Source organism: Neovison vison, chromosome 11 (genome assembly GCF_020171115.1).
Source record: "Neovison vison isolate M4711 chromosome 11, ASM_NN_V1, whole genome shotgun sequence".
Taxonomy (NCBI): Eukaryota; Metazoa; Chordata; class Mammalia; order Carnivora; family Mustelidae; genus Neogale; species Neogale vison.
Genome location: NC_058101.1, coordinates 202,924,835 through 202,938,385, shown reverse-complemented (window position 1 = coordinate 202,938,385; position 13,551 = coordinate 202,924,835).

Genomic DNA, 13,551 nt, shown 5'->3' with positions numbered 1-13,551 from the left:
CTGGGCACTGAGTGGGGAAAAGTGCCTTGAGGGCTTCCCAATCCCCCATATTAAGGTTTTATCATAGGGGCCTGGAGAAGACCTCTGGCCATGGCCTCAGATAAAGAAGCCTAGTAATGAATGCATCAGGACTAGGGATGTAAATATGAAAAAGCATCACTTGCCAATGGGCCAATTTCTTAACTGCAATTCCATGTGAGACACCAGTTCACTGGATCTGGTGTGGAAAATGCAGCTTTCCTCATTAACGCTTGTCAGATAAATCTTCAGGAATTGCCTTTCTATGTCCAGATTGGGAAAATTGTATATAGAATTTTAACTGGGAGTCATCCTCCTCACATGGTTCTTATCATATGGAATTATGATCACATACAAGGCCAAGAGGAAACAGACCAAATTATTATTTTTATTGGATATATTTTAACGTTCATCAGTTATCTTAGTTTTGAAATATTCTGGCATTATTCATTTTAGCTGATCATCCCTGTTTTATATCATAGACCAATGCAGTATTTCTTTGGAAACTGTAGCCAGTTTTAGCAACCTATACTTAAAAATATGTTTTTAAGGCAAATGGAATTTTTTTCTAACACACTGGCAAAAACATATTTTAGCATAACCATCATTAATGTGGAATAATCATCAAGAGCTTTCCTTTAAGAAAACAGAAAGCATTTTTAATCACCGGTTTCTGATTGCATAGGTTTAAGATCACATCTAAATGCTAAGCTTAAATTCTAAGAGCCTTAATTTTTTCATCTTCATTTCATAAAATTGAAATGAAGACAAAATGAAGTAAAACATAAATAAAATACTCTGGTATATATTTATCCAAATAGATTAACACATGTTTCAGTTACAAGGTATACTGCTTGTATCTATCCATGGTCCTGAAGTCATTGACTTCTATTGAGTACCCGCTTGAGGATGATGAAGTATGTAATGAGTGGAGGAGGGGAGCCAACTTGAGGCTCAGTTTCTCTGTTAAAAAAAGGAGCTGTCCCTCTCTCTTCACTGTTTTTTGGGGCTTATTTTCCTGCCTTGGAGTTCCCAGAAAAGTTCAAAATTATTAGAAATAGCTTGGTGACATTTGGGGGGGGTCTAAGAAGAAGTCTTTCTATGCATTCTTCTGAAAAGGGGGATCAAATTTAAAATATATTACACATTTATTTGATAAACATATAAATTTTTGATAAACTATCTTTCTCCTAAATCCTTAGCACTCCTGGTATTATTTCTTTGTCTATAATCTGTCCAGCTTATATTGCTTATCTGTGAGACGTGGATATGACTCTAAAAGAGATGTAAACAAAGTCATGAGGACAATATGATTTGATTTTCTCCAAGTTTTGTAATTACAATAACATAGACTTATAATACTGAGCATGGTATTCAAATTGAATTAAGTTTCCTTCAAATATTTTATCAATTCTTCCTTGTTATTAGAAACAAGTGAATTGGGGGAGGAGTCAAGATGGCGGAGAAGTAGCAGGCTGAGACTACTTCAGCTAGCAGGAGATGAGCTAGAGAGCTTATCTAAAGATTGCAAACACCTGCAAATCCATCGGCAGATCGAAGAGAAGAAGAACAGCAATTCTAGAAACAGAAAAACAACCACTTTCTGAAAGGTAGGTCTGGCGGAGAAGTGAATCCAAAGCGACGGGAAGATAGAACCCGGGGGGAGAGGCCAGCTCCCGGCAAATGGCAGAGCAACGGAGCACAAAATTGGGACTTTTAAAAGTCTGTTCCGCTGAGGGACATCGCTCCAGAGGCTAACCCGGGCGAAGCCCACGCGGGTCAGCGTGGCCTCAGGTCTGGCAGGGTCACAGAGGGATCAGGGGTGTCTGAATGTCACAGAGCTTGCGGGTATTGGAACGGGAAAGCCGGCTGCAGAGACAGAGCCGACAGTGAGCTTGCAGCTCGGGGGTACCTTGAACCGGACGCAAGCTCGGTGAGCTCGGAGCGCGGCCGGATGTCAGGCAGACGGAGTTACTGGGCGCTGTTCTCTGAGGGCGCACTGAGGAGTGGAGCCCTGGGCTCTCGGCTCCTCTGGGCAAGAGACCAGGAGGCCGCCATTTGTATTCCCATCTTCTGGAACTCTACGGAAAGCGCTCAGGGAACAAAAGCTCCTGAAAGCAAACCCCAGTGGATTACTCAGCCCGGCCCCTGGTAAGGGCGGTGCAATTCCGCCTGGGGCAAAGACACTTGAGAATCACTACACCAAGCCCCTCCCCCAGAAGATCAACAAGAAATCCAGGCAAGACCAAGTTCACATACCAAGGAGTGCAGCTTCAATACCAAGGAGAGCAGCAGAATTCCAGAGGAGGAGAAAGCAAGGTACGGAACTCATGGCTTTCTCCCTGTGATTTTTTAGTCTTGAAGTTAAAGTAATTTTTTTCTTTTTCATTTTTTTTCTCTTCTTTTGCTAAAATTTTTTTAACTTTTACCCTGTTCATTTTGAACGTTTTTTTTTCTAGTTTATCTAATATATATATATTTTCTTTTTCATACTTTTCTTTATTCATTTTCCTTTTTTAATTCCTTTTTTTTTCCCTTTCTTTTTTTTTTTTTGAACCACTTTTTATCCCTTTCTCCCCCCTCACGATTTGGGATCTCTTCTGATTTAGTTAAAGCATATTTTCCTGGGGTTGTTGCCACCCTTTTAGTATTTTACTTGCTCCTTCATATACTCTTATCTGGACAAAATGACAAGGCGGAAAAATTCACCACAAAAAAAAGAACAAGAGGCAGTACCGAAGGCTAGGGACCTAATCAATACAGACATTGGTAATATGTCAGATCTAGAATTCAGAATGACAATTCTCAAGGTTCTAGCTGGGCTCGAAGAAGGCATGGAAGATATTAAAGAAACCCTCTTGGGAGAAATAAAAGCCCTTTCTAGAGAAATAAAAGAACTAAAATCTAACCAAGTTGAAATCAAAAAAGCTATTAATGAGGTTCAATAAAAAATGGAGGCTCTCACTGCTAGGATAAATGAGGCAGAAGAAAGAATTAGAGATATAGAAGACCAAATGACAGAGAATAAAGAAGCTGAGCAAAAGAGGGACAAACAGCTACTGGACCACGAGGGGAGAATTCGAGAGATAAGTGACACCATAAGACGAAACAACATTAGAATAATTGGGATTCCAGAAGAAGAAGAAAGAGAGAGGGGAGCAGAAGGTATACTGGAGAGAAATATTGGGGAGAATTTCCCCAATATGGCAAAGGGAACGAGCATCAAAATTCAGGAGGTTCAGAGAACGCCCCTCAAAATCAATAAGAATAGGCCCACACCCCGTCACCTAAGAGTAAAATTTACAAGTCTTAGTGACAAAGAGAAAATCCTGAAAGCAGCCCGGGAAAAGAAGTCTGTAACATACAATGGTAAAAATATTAGATTGGCAGCTGACTTATCCACAGAGACCTGGCAGGCCAGAAAGAGCTGGCATGATATTTTCAGAGCACTAAACGAGAAAAACATGCAGCCAAGAATACTATATCCAGCTAGGCTATCATTGAAAATAGAAGGAGAGATTAAAAGCTTCCAGGACAAACAAAAACTGAAAGAATTTGCAAACACCAAACCAGCTCTACAGGAAATATTGAAAGGGGTCCTCTAAGCAAAGAGAGAGCCTACAAGTGGTAGATCAGAAAGGAACAGAGACAATATACAGTAACAGTCACCTTACAGGCAATACAATGGCACTAACATCATATCTCTCAATAGTTACCCTGAATGTTAATGGGCTAAATGCCCCAATCAAAAGACACAGGGTATCAGAATGGATAAAAAAACAAAACCCATCTATATGTTGCCTCCAAGAAACTCATATTAAGCCCAAAGACACCTCCAGATTTAAAGTGAGGGGGTGGAAAAGAATTTACCATGCTAATGGACATCAGAAGAAAGCAGGAGTGGCAATCCTTATATCAGATCAATTAGATTTTAAGCCAAAGACTATAATAAGAGATGAGGAAGGACACTATATCATACTCAAAGGGTCTGTCCAACAAGAAGATCTAACAATTTTAAATATCTATGCCCCCAACGTGGGAGCAGCCAACTATATAAACCAATTAATAACAAAATCAAAGAAACACATCAACAGTAATACAATAAGAGTAGGGGACTTTAACACTCCCCTCACTGAAATGGACAGATCATCCAAGCAAAAGATCAACAAGGAAATAAAGGCCTTAAACAACACACCGGACCAGATGGACATCACAGATATATTCAGAACATTTCATCCCAAAGCAACAGAATATACATTCTTCTCTAGTGCACATGGAACATTCTCCAGAATAGATCACATCCTCGGTCCTAAATCAGGACTCAACCGGTATCAAAAGATTGGGATCATCCCCTGCATATTTTCAGACCACAATGCTCTGAAGCTAGAACTCAACCACAAGAGGAAGTTTAGAAAGAACCCAAATACATGGAGACTAAACAGCATCCTTCTAAAGAATGAATGGGTCAACCAGGAAATTAAAGAAGAATTGAAAAAAATCATGGAAACAAATGATAATGAAAACACAATGGTTCAAAATCTGTGGGACACAAAAAAGGCAGTCCTGAGAGGAAAATATATAGCGGTACAAGTCTTTCTCAAGAAACAAGAAAGGTCTCAGGTACACAACCTAACCCTACACCTAAAGGAGCTGGAGAAAGAACAAGAAAGAAACCCTAAGCCCAGCAGGAGAAGAGAAATCATAAAGATCAGAGCAGAAATCAATGAAATAGAAACCAAAAAAACAATAGAACAAATCAACGAAACTAGGAGCTGGTTCTTTGAAAGAATTAATAAAATTGATAAACCCCTGGCCAGACTTATCAAAAAGAAAAAAGAAAGGACCCAAATAAATAAAATCATGAATGAAAGAGGAGAGATCACAACTAACACCAAAGAAATACAAACTATTATAAGAACATACTATGAGCAACTCTACGCCAACAAATTTGACAATCTGGAAGAAATGGATGCATTCCTAGAAACATATAAACTACCACAACTGAACCAGGAAGAAATAGAAAGCCTGAACAGACCCATAACCAGTAAGGAGATTGAAACAGTCATTAAAAATCTTCAAACAAACAAAAGCCCCGGGCCAGACGGCTTCCCGGGTGATTCTACCAAGCATTTAAAGAACTAATTCCTATTCTCCTGAAACTGTTCCAAAAAATAGAAATGGAAGGAAAACTTCCAAACTCATTTTATGAGGCCAACATCACCTTGATCCCAAAACCAGACAAGGATCCCATCAAAAAAGAGAGCTATAAACCAATATCCTTGATGAACACAGATGCGAAAATTCTCACCAAAATACTAGCCAATAGGATTCAACAGTACATTAAAAGGATTATTCACCACGACCAAGTGGGATTTATTCCAGGGTTGCAAGGTTGGTTCAACATCCGCAAATCAGTCAATGTGATACAACACATCAATAAAAGAAAGAACAAGAACCATATGATACTCTCAATAGATGCTGAAAAAGCATTTGACAAAGTACAGCATCCCTTCCTGATCAAAACCCTTCAAAGTGTAGGGATAGAGGGCACATACCTCAATATATCAAACCCATCTATGAAAAACCCACTGCAAATATCATTCTCAGTGGAGAAAAACTGAAAGCTTTTCCGCTAAGGTCAGGAACATGGCAGGGATGTCCATTATCACCACTGCTATTCAACATAGTACTAGAAGTCCTAGCCTCAGCAATCAGACAACAAAAGGAAATCAAAGGCATTCAAATCGGCAAAGAAGAAGTCAAACTATCACTCTTCGCAGATGATATGATACTCTATGTGGAAAACCCAAAAGACTCCACTCCAAAACTGCTAGAACTTGTACAGGAATTCAGTAAAGTGTCAGGATATAAAATCAATGCACAGAAATCAGTTGCATTTCTCTACACCAACAACAAGACAGAAGAAAGAGAAATTAAGGAGTCAATCCCATTTACAATTGCATCCAAAACCATAAGATACCTATGAATAAACCTATCCAAAGACTCACAGAATCTATACTCAGAAAACTATAAAGTACTCATGAAAGAAATTGAGGAAGACACAAAGAAATGGAAAAATGTTCCATGCTCCTGGATTGGAAGAATAAATACTGTGAAAATGTCTATGCTACCTAAAGCAATCTATACATTTAATGCAATTCCTATCAAAGTACCATCCATCTTTTTCAAAGAAATGGAACTAATAATCCTAACATTTATATGGAACCAGAAAAGACCTCGAATAACCAAAGGGATATTGAAAAACAAAGCCAAAGTTGGTGGCATCACAATTCCGGACTTCAAGCTCTATTACAAAGCTGTCATCATCAAGACAGCATGGTATTGGCACAAAAACAGACACGTAGATCAATGGAACAGAATAGAGAGCCCAGAAATAGACCCTCAACTCTATGGTCAACTAATCTTTGACAAAGCAGGAAAGAATGTCCAATGGAAATAAGACAGCCTCTTCAATAAATGGTGCTGGGAAAATTGGACAGCCACATGCAGAAAAATGAAATTGGACCATTTCCTTACACCACACACAAAAATAGACTCAAAATGGATGAAGGACCTCAATATGAGAAAGGAATCCATCAAAATCCTTGAGGAGAACACAGGCAGCAACCTCTTCGACCTCAGCCGCAGTAACATCTTCCTAGGAACATCGCCAAAGGCAAGGGAAACAAGGGCAAAAATGAACTATTGGGATTTCATCAAGATCAAAAGCTTTTGCACAGCAAAGGAAACAGTTAACAAAATCAAAAGACAACTGACAGAATGGGAGAAGATATTTGCAAACGACATATCAGATAAAGGACTAGTGTCCAAAATCTATAAAGAACTTAACAAACTCAACACCCAAAGAACAAATAATCCAATCAAGAAATGGGCAGAGGACATGAACAGACATTTCTGCAAAGAAGACATCCAGATGGCCAACAGATACATGAAAAAGTGCTCCATATCACTCGGCATCAGGGAAATACAAATCAAAACCACAATGAGATATCACCTCACACCAGTCAGAATGGCTAAAATCAACAAGTCAGGAAATGACAGATGCTGGCGAGGTTGTGGAGAAAGGGGAACCCTCCTACACTGTTGGTGGGAATGCAAGCTGGTGCAACCACTCTGGAAAACAGCATGGAGGTTCCTCAAAATGTTGAAAATAGAACTGCCCTATGACCCAGCAATTGCACTACTGGCTATTTACCCTAAAGATACAAACGTAGTGATCTGAGGGGCACGTGCACCCGAATGTTTATAGCAGCAATGTCCACAATAGCCAAACTATGGAAAGAACCTAGATGTCCATCAACAGAGGAATGGATCAAGAAGAAGTGGTATATATACACAATGGAATACTATGCAGCCATCAAAAGAAACGAAATATTGCCATTTGCGACAACATGGATGGAACTAGAGTATATCATGCTTAGTGAAATAAGTCAAGCGGAGAAAGATAACTATCATATGATCTCTCTGATATGAGGAAGTGGTGATGCAACATGGGGGCTTAAGTGGGTAGGAGAAGTATCAATGAAACAAGATGGGATTGGGAGGGAGACAAACCATAAGTGACTCTTAATCTCACAAAACAAAGTGAGGGTTTCTGGGGGGAGGGAGGTTGGGAGAAGGGGGGTTGGGTTATGGACATTGGGGAGGGTAGGTGCTTTGGTGAGTGCTGTGAAGTGTGTAAACCTGGCGATTCACAGACCAGTACCCCTGGGGATAAAAATATATGTTTATAAAAAATAAAAAAAATTTAAAAAAAAAGAAACAAGTGAATTAAAAATAAATAAGACATATTCTCTATCATTGAAAAACTGATACATAGCTCAGAATTTAGGTACATATTTGATGAGTCCTAAGTCAATGGAATAAAGACTATAATGAATACAATAGCAGTGCATCCCCAAAATAAAGAAAAAGGTTTATTAATATCTTTTCAGGTAGTAGGAAATACTCTGTTCATGAGGTCACAATTGATATTAGTCTTGAAGAACAGATAAGACTGCCCAGGAAGAGAAAATGAGACAACACCATATAGAGTAGAAGCAACAACAGTATGAGGAAAAAGAGAGTACTCAAAACTGCAAAATGAAGCTGAAATTAGGCCAACTATACATTCTTTCAAGAACCTGTCTTCCAAACTTTCAAAAATATAGTCCATGTCATTTAATTTCAAGAATACCATTTGACAGAATTAGAAATCACAATGAATGAAAACTGCTATTTAATCATAAGACACACACCACCTAATAAAGTAATAATTGTAGTGATGAGGGCATTTACTATTTGCTGAGGGTATACAGTCTGTTAGTGGCTATTTATTTAGCAATTTTGGTGTTCCTAAATCTAAGACTAAAGTCCGTCAACTCTATTTTGGGAATTCTCCTTAATTGTTCATAAGGAAAAATAATAACAATAATAAAATATTTATTCATAAAAGCACACTGGCTTGTTTTCTATTTGCAAAAATATGCATAGGAAATTTTAAATGCTTCAATAATATATTGTATCCAGCCAGCACAGAGTATAAGCATACTCCTTGAAAAATCTCCTACAATATGGTTTACACGTATTTTTGTGTTATATTAATATACATGAGAAATCATCCATGAAATCACAGAGAATTGTATATTTTCTATATAAATGTGCTGCAAGACTGTTCTCTGAAGAAATGAACTCTCCCATATCTAAAATATAGTATGTACCCATCACAGCTAAATGAGAAATTTCAGTGAAATGCCAAACTCTGCTTAGTCTACTTTTCTCTTACACATTTTGTCCCAACTGTTCATGGATTTACTATTTTAACGTGAGTTGATTCTGTCAAAGAGCAAATTTATATTGTTTATATTTTATGACTCATGGCATCTGGATTCCCTCTGTTTGAATACTCAGAACTTTATAAATGTGCTGTGAGTGTACCAATGGTAGTACAAGTCATGCTGGGCAGTGAGGGAATATGCGGCGAAATGACAGACCAAGTTGGAGCCAAGTTGAAGCTGACAATTGATTTAACACTGTGAGCTGTTTCAACGGAGATAGACTGTATTCTCTAACTTTAAGGGACAGTTGTTTTGAAAGATATATTTCTTTGGTTGGGCTAAATAACACACTTTGTCTTAATTATACTTTTCATTTCAAAGCTCATACCATGAACTTTCTCCAGGGACAGAAACAAACTTCATGTCTCCTCTATAATAGGAGAGGAAAATGAATAAAACCCTTGTTCTTCCCATTCACTAGAACAATTTCTCTGGTGTTTTTTGTTTGTTTGTTCTCTATGTGTTTTATTTTTTCTTCAGTAAAGCATTGGAAGGGTTGTAGCTTCGTATCCTCCAAGACAATCAAAATATTGATGGGAGAAATATTTTGGAAAATTAAGAATAAAATTGCTAGTATACAAAGTGACAGATTGTGTGGCCTTGCTTGTTCTATGTGTTCAATTAGAGCAGTTAATTTTCTCTGAGGGGTAAAATAAAATGGGTCATACTACACATAGATTTTGCCATTTCTAAGCTCATGCCCTTAAATCAATGGAGATTATTAGACTATAATTTTTTCCATTCTAATTTGAGTTTGTTGCATTTGTTATTTCCTTTGAAAAGATATGATTTTTGTGGTTTCTAGTTACCTTGAAATGTTCCATGATCTAAGTTTTATTTCTGATGATAGGAACTATGTTAATACTTATTATTTAAAAGTATTCAAGTCACTTTTTCCATGAAGGCACATACAGAGATAATGCAGTATAACAAAACTGAAGTAAGAATTTACAATTAAAAATAAAGTAGTTTGATATATCATATATTTTCCTGAAGAATAAAACTAATTTAGTTATATCTGTACTTCTAGAAACTAGGAAGTTGAAGTCATCAAATTGTATTAAGTAGCAAAAAAGTTAATATTAGATATCTATATTTTTCCAAGTTATATGGCATAAGTACAGCATCCTTTGAATTCACCATTAAATTTGAGTATATAAATGTAAAATTATTTAAAATATTTAGAAATATATAAATACAAGCAGACTTTTCCTTCAAGTATAATTGTAAAATATCAGAAATATTCAGTTTTTAAAATTCTTACCAATAATAATACACAGACAAAAACTATTTTTATAGGGGTGCCTGGGTGGCTCAGTGGGTTAAGCCTCTTCCTTCGGCTCAGGTCATGATCTCAGGGTCCTGGGATTGAGCCCCGCATCGGGCTCTCTGCTCAGCAGGGAGCCCGCCACTTCCCCCCTCTCTCTGCCTGCCTCTCTGCCTGCTTGTGATCTCTCTCTCTCTCTCTCTCTGTCAAATAAATAAATAAAATATTTTAAAAACCCTACTTTTATATAAGTGGAATATATATGAGAAGTTTCAAGGAAAGAAGTTCAAAGAAAAATTATGAACCAGTAAGATATTTGGTAACCAAGATATTTCCTAACCAGTAAGGAGTGTCTAAGCAGATTATTCACATGAATTGAAATTTGTTTCACACAACATTGAGAAAAACTGAAGAATATATTGTGATGCTGTTATTTTGTATATATACTTTATTTTAGAATTTAATTCCACATATCTCAGATTTTATCAATAGCATCACATGTACTTTCATAGAAATTGTGCCTATTTCTATTTTTCTAGGTTTATTTTATAGGTTACATTAGTAAAATTAATATGTTATCATAAAGGCAGACATTTTTTCAAGGGGAAATCCATAAACATTGTGGAAGAGCAATAAACCTCAAGTGGTTAATTTAGTTGATTATTAATATTCACTCAATCAAATGCAGTATATTGGAACTTCTTTGGATCTGAGAATTTGAATGATCTTATTGATATATTATGTATCTAGATAACAAATATTTCTTCACTTTTGTTTAAAGAAACAAATTAGAATTCAACTGATTTGCAAAATTGTTCATTTGTCAATCACCTAATCAGTCCCTTTCTAAACTCTTGAAAACCATACCCAAATTGATTTTATCTAGACCTTCTATGTGACTATTAGTTAGACATTCAGTTTTACTCAAAGATATGTAAAAATGAAAATACACTCAGGTAAGAGGAGATAGGATTCTTAAAAGTCATACATATGTAAAGATCTCTCAAAGGCAACTGTAAGAAAACAACACACCAAATTAGGAAATGTGCAAAAGACTTGAATGGACAGTTAAAGAGGGTATCTACATTGACAAAGAAGCACATGAGAAAGAGGCTCTGTAGCATTAGCCTTTAGGGATATGCTATCTAGAGTTATGAGGTATCTCCACACATTTTATTTATTTTTTTAAAGATTTATTTATTTATTTATTTGAGGGGGGCAGAAGGAGAGGGAAAGACTCTCAAGCTAACTCCCCTCTGAGTGTGGAGCCAGGCACTCCCACCATCCCACAACCCTGAGATCATGACATGTAGAAACCAAGAGCCAGACACTCAACCGACTGAGCCACCCAGACACATTTCATTCTACACCTTTTAAAATACAAATACCATGATGAAGACTGACAGTACTAAGCGCAGATGAGGGCAAGGGGCAACTGGATTTTTCATACGTTGTTGTTGGGAATATAAATGGTACAGTAACTCTTTAAAAATAGCTTGAAAGTTTCATAAAAAACTAAACATACACTTAAAAAGCAATCAGAATCATGCATATTTATGCTAAAGAAAAATAAAACATATATGTATACAGAAACCTGTATGCAAATATTTGCATAACACTTTTAAGTTTGGTCGTCAAAACATTAAAACAATTTAGATGTTCTTAGTGGTGGAATGCATAAACAATCCCTGGTTCATCTACACCTGGAATGCTACTCAGTATTAAAAAATTAAAAATAAACTACTACCGGTAGGGTCTACTTCCATGTATCTCAGCAGCATTATCCTAGGCAGAAGAAACCTAATCTCAGAAGGTTACATATTTACAAGTTCATTAATATAACATTCTTGGAATAACAAATTTATCAGTGGATGTCCATATTTAGACTTGGGAGTGTCTAAAAGACCTGGCACAAGGAAGTTCCTTTAGGGAGAGAGGAATCCTGCATGCTGATTGTGGTGCTGGTTACATGTATTTGCACATGTAATAAAATCTCATAGAAGTATAAATGAAAAAAAAAAAGGAACAAATATAAAAGTTGGTGAAATCTAAGGGAGGTCTAAATTGAGTTAATAGTATTGTATGAATGCTAATTTCCTCCTTTTGACCACGTACTGTGGTTATTGAAAATGTTATCATTGGGTGAAGGGCACTTGGGCAATCTCTTTATTTTGTTTGCAACTGCATAAATCTAAATGTATTTCAAATGAAGCACTTAAAAATACATTTAAAATTTCACACACAGCTATTTAATAGTCTGTGAGTAACAAATCTTTGTCGATATGATTTTGCTAACAGTTGTTTTTGCTTTGTCTTTCTTGTGCTCTGATGGCCTCATGTGTTTTGTGGGTTTTGACAGTACACAAATCTGATAAAACTATTTACTGTCAGAATTTTTTGAGATCTGTTTTGAGGATGATTCTCAGCTCATTTGAAGTTTTTATATTACATAGGTAGTCGATAGGTAGTTTAAAATGAAAATCTTTATTCGAGCAATGTCATGATTACAAAATTTCAGAGATGACTTTTTATTCCCCACCATGCACCAAAATTTAAGACAGTTTGTTTTCCTTACTCTCATTTTGACTTATTTCTAGTTCACTCCTATTGAAACTAATCCCATCTTAGTGCCAGATTTCTGGTGAAGGTGTACTGTTAAGGTAGTCACCATGGGTAATTTCTCAGCCTTATCTCCTTCCCAGTATGTCAGGGAGGCTGTGAAAAGTGAGGTTCAAAAGATAAATCCTTGTTTTGAGAGTAATACTGGTGTCTAGTGTTTTGGTAAATCTCTGGAGTCTTACTTTTAAAGATATCTATCTATCTATCTATCTATTTTAGAGAGAGAAAGAGTGAGAGAGAGCAAGAGCAAGGGGAGAGGCAAAGGGAGAAGCAGACTCTGCTAAGCAGGGAGCCCAGTATGGGACTCAATCCCAGGACCCCGGTATCAAGACCTGAGCTGAAGTTTTATATCTTTCTAAAATTATTTGTATTTCTCCAAATCTAAGTAGACACTTAATTAACATTATTATTACCTATAAAAAATCATCTACACAATAAATTCCAAGTTTCTGTACATGTATATGGGTGTATGAGCACATTCATATGTCATCAAATGGAAATTTTACAGTTTGGAGATCATCAATAATAGTCTTATGAGTTAAAATGTGATTACTAATAAGCCTGAGGTCCAGATTTACATGTTATTTAATCATTGTGTAAATTGTCTTTGACTGCAACAAAGGATCATGCAGGTGGAAAAAAAAAACTATACAATTTATCTTATATAATTGTATTCTAATATTTTATCCTTTAGTAAATAAATGAAGTTCTAGTTCCAAATATCAAGGAAGGAAACCCTCTCTTCAGCACCAGCAGCCTGGTCACTCTAGGTCATTTGGTTTAATCAGAACCTTACACTTTACATTGATC